Raw genomic sequence first — 6,183 nt, forward strand, 5'->3', positions numbered from 1 at the left:
GCGGCGGCGCGGCTCCCTCGGGGGCAGCCGGCGCGGGCGCTTCCTCGGCCGCCGCTGCCGCGAGAAGCGGGAAAGCAGAAGCGGCCGAGCCGGGGCCTCAGAGCGCAGGGGGCGGCGCCCGGGGACGCCCCGCCGGGGCCCGCCCGCAGCGAGGCCTCGCAGCCCCGACGGCCGCGCGCAGCCTGCCGGCTAGTCCCGCATTCTGGGCGCGCGGCCCAAGTGCGGCCACCCCTCGCGGCGGTCCCAGCTGCTTCGGGCGGCCCGGCTGCTTCGGCCGTGGCGCGGCCCGCGCGGGCTGTGCCGGCGCCGTCTTCCGCCCCCGCAGCCCGCTCGCGGCAGCCCCACCGACTTCGCGGCCGCAGCCCCAAAACAAATCCTCGAGAATCAAGTGGCGGCGCAGCGGCCGCCCGCGCGCGGGGTTAGTACCCCGGGGCCCGTGGGGCGGGGCCGGCCCGAGCGACGCCTTGCGCAGCCAATCGGAGCCCCCATCGCGGGCACCTCGGCAGTGCTCGCGGCGGGAGGGCGGGGGGGACCGGGGGCCGCCGGAGGCCGCCCCACCCGGAGGGGCGGAAGGCTTCGCCTCGCGCAGGACACTGGGGGTTGGATCCCCCCGCGCGATAGCCCAGGGCTCCTCAAGGGTTTCTGGGGAACTGGGGCCGAGGCTACAAATGTGTTTGAAACGTCCGGGTCCTCCAGAAGGCTCGTTTGCCGCCGCCTCCGGGGCCGCGCCTCCCTTTCTTTCCTCCTTCCCCACTGCCTGCGGTCGAGCCTCCCCAACGCCAGCTGCTTTCGGCCTGTGCTGCCTGCACCCTCACTGGGGACCCGCCGGGGGTCCCAAGGCGGGTGACGGCGCGCGGGGAGTTGCCCCAAAGAGGCTTTTCACTGCCCCGCCCGGAAATTATTTTGACCCCAAGAGCCTCCACCGCACAAGAGATTACGGGCGCGCCAGCAGCCTCCGCAGCTCCCAGCCCTGTGCAGCTCTGGTCCCGGCCTCGGAGGCCCCGGGTGCCAACCTGGGGACAGAGGGAAGATTGTCCCCCATGCGCACGCATCCGGCTTGGGGGCAACGAACCCCGTTTCTCCCCACTCTCCCCTCAAAACAACTGTCAGAATCGCTCAGGCCTCGCTGCGTTGTTCGTTGTGGAGGCCTGTGGCTGCTGGAAAACATGATGCAGCCTGAAAAACGAGAGTGCTTGTCCCTGATCCCCGCCCCCACCCCCAGCCCTGGTGCTTGTAACCACGGTCCTGTATCGTGGAAGAGGACGCCAGTTCGTGGCGAGAAGAAAACCGTGCGGGAAACGGGAACGGCCGCAAAGCCAAGGGCCCCGGCTTCCAAAGGAGGGAATTTCCTTCCTCCACGTGGATGCACACCGGCTCCCGCAGGTCCAAGCCCACGCCTTCCCGGGCGGTGCGCTCCGGCCGCGCCGCAGGAATGCAGACAGCTCTGCGGAGGCAGGGTCTGCTCGCTGGCCCTGAGTCCTCGCTCCCACTCCCCGCGGCGCGGCCCAACCTCTCTCGGGGCTTCACGTCAAACAATCCCCTCCTCTCCCGCCTCCTAGGCCAGGCAAGCGGGCCTAGGGAGCGGCTACAGAGGAGAGAGGAATAGAAAAAGATCAAGCCCCAGTCCCTCTGGATTATTGCCCCAGATGCGCTCCCTGGAGCCCGAGGAACGAACTCTTGCCGAGTGACCCCGCCGTTTTGGAGACTGGGTTGGATATTCGTTGTTCCCGGCACTTGACAGGTGCAAAACGACGAATGCCAAGCCTCGAGAGCAAAGAAGCAAAGGATCCGATGGTGACTGAAAGATCCCGCCCTGGATCTGACCTCGGCCCAGTGTGCGCCCTTTCGCCGTTGACAAACGAAATCAAGCCCGGCGTTCACTGCAGAACAGATGGGACCTGGCCCAGCCTCGACCGCCTGGAGAACTGGTCCCTACCCCTCTTGGAGCCTCCCATCAACTCCTCAGCCCATTTTGAAAGCAAGGACGGCGAGGGCCCCTTACTGGACTTTGTGGAGAGCCTACGCCAAGGCCCGCGCTCTCCGGAGCGCTGGCACTTGAAGCGGAACCAGAAGAAAGAGAGGGACCCGGACCTTGGTGTGTCCTACCTGTGGGAGCTTCCCAACGAAAGGCCCGCCACGTCGTAGCCAGGTAGGGCCCGGGGCCTGGGAGGGCGGGCCACGCTTGCTACCGTGGAGCGGCTGTGGGGCCAGGACCCGCATCATGTGGGGTTTGCAAATTCGATTCGGTTACTGGTTTCGGTTTGCACCCGTACCCTTACTTGCCCCTCCGCCTGATTTCTCCCTTTCATACGACAGCAGGTTTACAAACGGGTTTCCTGAGAATGGGGCTCCTGTGGGTCTCGGCACCTGGCACAGGACCGCCCTTTCCACCAGCCCTTGGAAGGCCGCTAGCTGAAGGTGGGCACCGGAACCAGAGGACCTTGGCTGTTGGCGCCTGGGTCTCCAGCCCGAGGTCACCAGCGGCCGACGGAGCCGGAGCAGTTCCGGGAGCCACCGCTAGTTGGCGCCTGCACTCTGCCAGCGGCGGAGTTGCTCCTGCAAACACTGCGCACACATGTGCGCCAGCTGCAGTCCCTTCGTCCAGGAGCCGGGGGTCATCTCTTAAGAACTGCCCTTTCTAGACAGACGTCCTGTCCGACTCCTCAACATCTGTGCGGCCACGTCTCGAACAAACCAAAGGCTTTGTGTCATACCGAAGGCTGACCTCCTCCTCCCTCCGTGGACAAAACGCTTCGACACTGGCCCGTTTTGCATTCGCATTTCAGACGTCTGAGAGTCCCTGCACCCTCGACCTGCAGAACATTCTTCCCGACAGAAATCCAGTCCTTTTCTGTCCGCTCTGGGGTCCGGTTGAGGAGGACGCGCAGAACAGACTAGCTCACGCCCCATTTCGACCTACTCCTTCCCCAGCCTGAACGGACAGACCTAGGGCTGTCCCTCTCCCACTTGGAAGACAGTTGGAGAGTTCCCACTCCCCTATCGGGAACACAGGGATACCCTCTCCCTTCCCCATCTCAAACGGACAGCCACCTCCTCTCATTCACCAGACTGATAGACAAACACCCTGCTTTCTCTCAAATGGCTCCCACATAAGAGCGCCCCAATTTGTCTGCAGCTGGGTCAGGACACTGGGAAGTCTGGGCCTGCCCTGGCCAAGAGCTGGGTAAACAGGGACCCAGCCTGGGCCTGCAGAGCCCTGGTCCTTTTGCCACTCCTTCCGCCAGTGCCCTTCACCCCAGGGAGAGGATCCAGTGGGTGAAAATGACCCTGTGTCAGGAAGCCCTCCTCCTGCCCCGCGAGGGTGGGGTGTCTAGGAGTGCACTCTACATGCCTTCCTGGTAATGACGTGCCAGCCAGAGAGCTTCCAAGGACAGATCTGACTCTTGGAGAGTCCTGGTGCTTTGGGAGGGTGAGGAACCCCCCATATGTGCCAGAAAATGGGTATATATATATGCTCTGGAAAACCTTCTAAGAGATCCCCCGGTTGTGAAGGGAGCTTGGGTATGCAATTCCACTACCTGAGTTTTTCTTCTTCCACCATCTACTCTGATCTAGGGAGAGTTGCTTAAAACCTCTTTGAGCCTCATCTGTGATATCTGTAAAGTGGGGGTCATAAGAGTGGCCTCTTCACGGAATCATGTGTAAAGTGCTTAGCACTGACCTGGCACATAGGGGATGCTCTGCCCCTGTGAGCTGTCACTGTTGTTATACTGTAAAAATAAGGCCTGATCACTCCTTGTCAGGGGCTCTTGGCAAGTCCCCTCCCCTGTGTGGGCCTCACGCTCCCCGTTGTGAATTGTCCAGTTCTCACGTCCATGGTCATCCTGCCTCCTTGGTTCGCCTAGGGGCTGCCTGGGGAGGTAACGACTGTCTGTCTCCTGACCCCAGACAGAGGCAGCTTGCAGGAGGGCTTTCAGAATCCATCACGGGGCTGTCTGTGGACCTGCACCTTCCTTAGGCTCTCAAGCCCTCACTCTGGAAACCCACTGCCCCCCATCTCTCCCCCACCGCCTCCCACAGGCACTCCCCTAAGTAGGAACAGGCCTCAGCTGACACTGTCAGCCACCACTCCCCTCCTGCCCTTCCTAGGGGGCATCTGTTCCCTTGGTCCCGAGTCTCACAGGAGCCCCAGTCCAGGGGCTAGTACAAAGGACTGTCTTCTAGGAGCTAATAGTTTCCCCACTTTAGCCTCCACACCCCAACTCCAGAGGATGCACATCACCATCCACCCTCCAGCCTGGTGCTCGGAACTCCAGGTGGGACATTCCTGTCCCTCACTGAGCCTGAGTTTCCTCTCCTATGAAGAGAGGTCATTCTAATCGCTCCATTTTACAAATCCAAAGGATTAAGAACCTCCTCTCGGAGGGGAGGGGCATCGAGTTTCACGGATCTGAAATACCATCAATTGTTCCACATGAAAGAAAGAAAAAGGACAATACTGCTAATTAAACCAGCACTTGCCTGCATCCTGGTTTTAGATGTACATATTTATACATATATAATTATACATTGTATTACATATATTACATATTATATATATATATATATAAAGTTAGAAAGGGTCATGAAAAAACTATTGTATTTGAACAGCTATTGCTTCAGTGTTGGGGGCCCTCACCCCAGGGATCCAGCTCTGAGCCATCCCTCCTGGGCAGCCTCTTGAAGCCTCCAGGATGTGCGGGCAGACAAGTGCGCGTCTCAAATTACCAAGTTCTGTTTTGCAAGGAGCCAGACTCCGCAGGGAGCAGGGGAGCTGGGGAGAGCCCTGTGGTTAGGGTACAGCTCTTGGCTCTGCCACTGACTGGCTCTGTAAGTTTTGCACATCTCTGAGCTGTGGTCCCCTGGCCAATATAATGGGAAGAACAGTGACAGCCACATTTGCTGAGGTGTTACCGGGTCCAGGCACTGCGTTTGGGCTTTAAAGCGCATCATCCCATCCTCACAGCAATTGTGTGTAGTACGTGTTACACCCATTTAAATAAAGAGGAACCTTGCCCAGGGTTTTCTCAGCTTGGGAGAACCAGAGCCAGGTTAAAAGCCCCATCTGACTCAAAATTTGGGGGGGCTGCGGCACCACCTGATTATCCGCATCCTCCCCCTTGGCTGAATACAGTAGCGGAAGGAGCCAGGCATAGATACTGAAAGTGCTCAATAAATATTTTCTGTTTTCACAGTGGTGGAACTAGAGGCAATAAAACCAGTTAAACAGCCACGGACTTGGAAATCAGCAGACCCCTCAAACCCAGGTCAGGAGACAGGCAGGGTGCCCCAGGGTCACCTGCTGAGGCCCCCCACCTGGGGCTCTCCTTCAGCCTCAGAACCACCAGTGAGAAGGTGGACTCAGCTGTAGCCCCTAATTTACAGGTGGGAACGCTGGGACACAGGAAGGGGGAGAGATGTCACCTGAGTGACGAAGGAAGAAGCGAGACTGAGACTGAGCATGGGCAAAGCCAGGGGGCAGCATGGGGCTGCCCAAAAAGGGGGTTCTGACCTCTGCCTGCTTGGGCCCCAGGTGGAGCCTGGGCCAGGACCCACGCTGTGGTCCTGAGGGTGCACCTCATGGCCAAATGCACCCATGAGCACCCAGCGCTGGAGGGGGAAATGCCAGAGTCCCCGTCTGAACAACGGGAGTGCACTTCCATGGTCCCTCTAGGCACCAGGCAGGCTCCCTGAGGGATCCCAGCTGGGTTGCACTGTGACCCCAGGTTGGACCACCCCCTCCACCACTCGCCACCTCCTCAGGTGGCACCAGCTCCTAACATCTGTGGCAGAGGACCCCCACCTCCCCCCCCCACCCCACTGTAGGTCCATCATGAGAGGGCGCCCAGCTTGGGGAATGAGAGAGAAAGGAGGGAAGGAGGGGAGAGAGGCAGTCTTAGCAGGAGCCTGACGCAGGCAGGCCCCTCAGTAGCCAGAGATGTGAGCTCTGGTTTGGGCTCCCACCACCGGGCCTGGCATTCCTATTACCCGCCCTGCTACTCACTTTGGTAATCTACAAAATACAGAAATAATTTTCGTAGAGCCCTATGGCCTATAATTGATAACTGTCCTAATTTATTGGACTCCTGTCACGTGCTGGGAGTTTTCCCCAAATATCGCTAATTCCTGTGATATGGATTATATTCTTTGCATTGAGACTCAGAGAATGAAGAGCTTCTTGGC

This window comes from Pteronotus mesoamericanus, unplaced genomic scaffold (assembly GCF_021234165.1).
Source record: "Pteronotus mesoamericanus isolate MK-2021 breed Mesoamerican mustached bat unplaced genomic scaffold, CSHL_Meso_final contig_221, whole genome shotgun sequence".
NCBI classification, from domain to species: domain Eukaryota; kingdom Metazoa; phylum Chordata; class Mammalia; order Chiroptera; family Mormoopidae; genus Pteronotus; species Pteronotus mesoamericanus.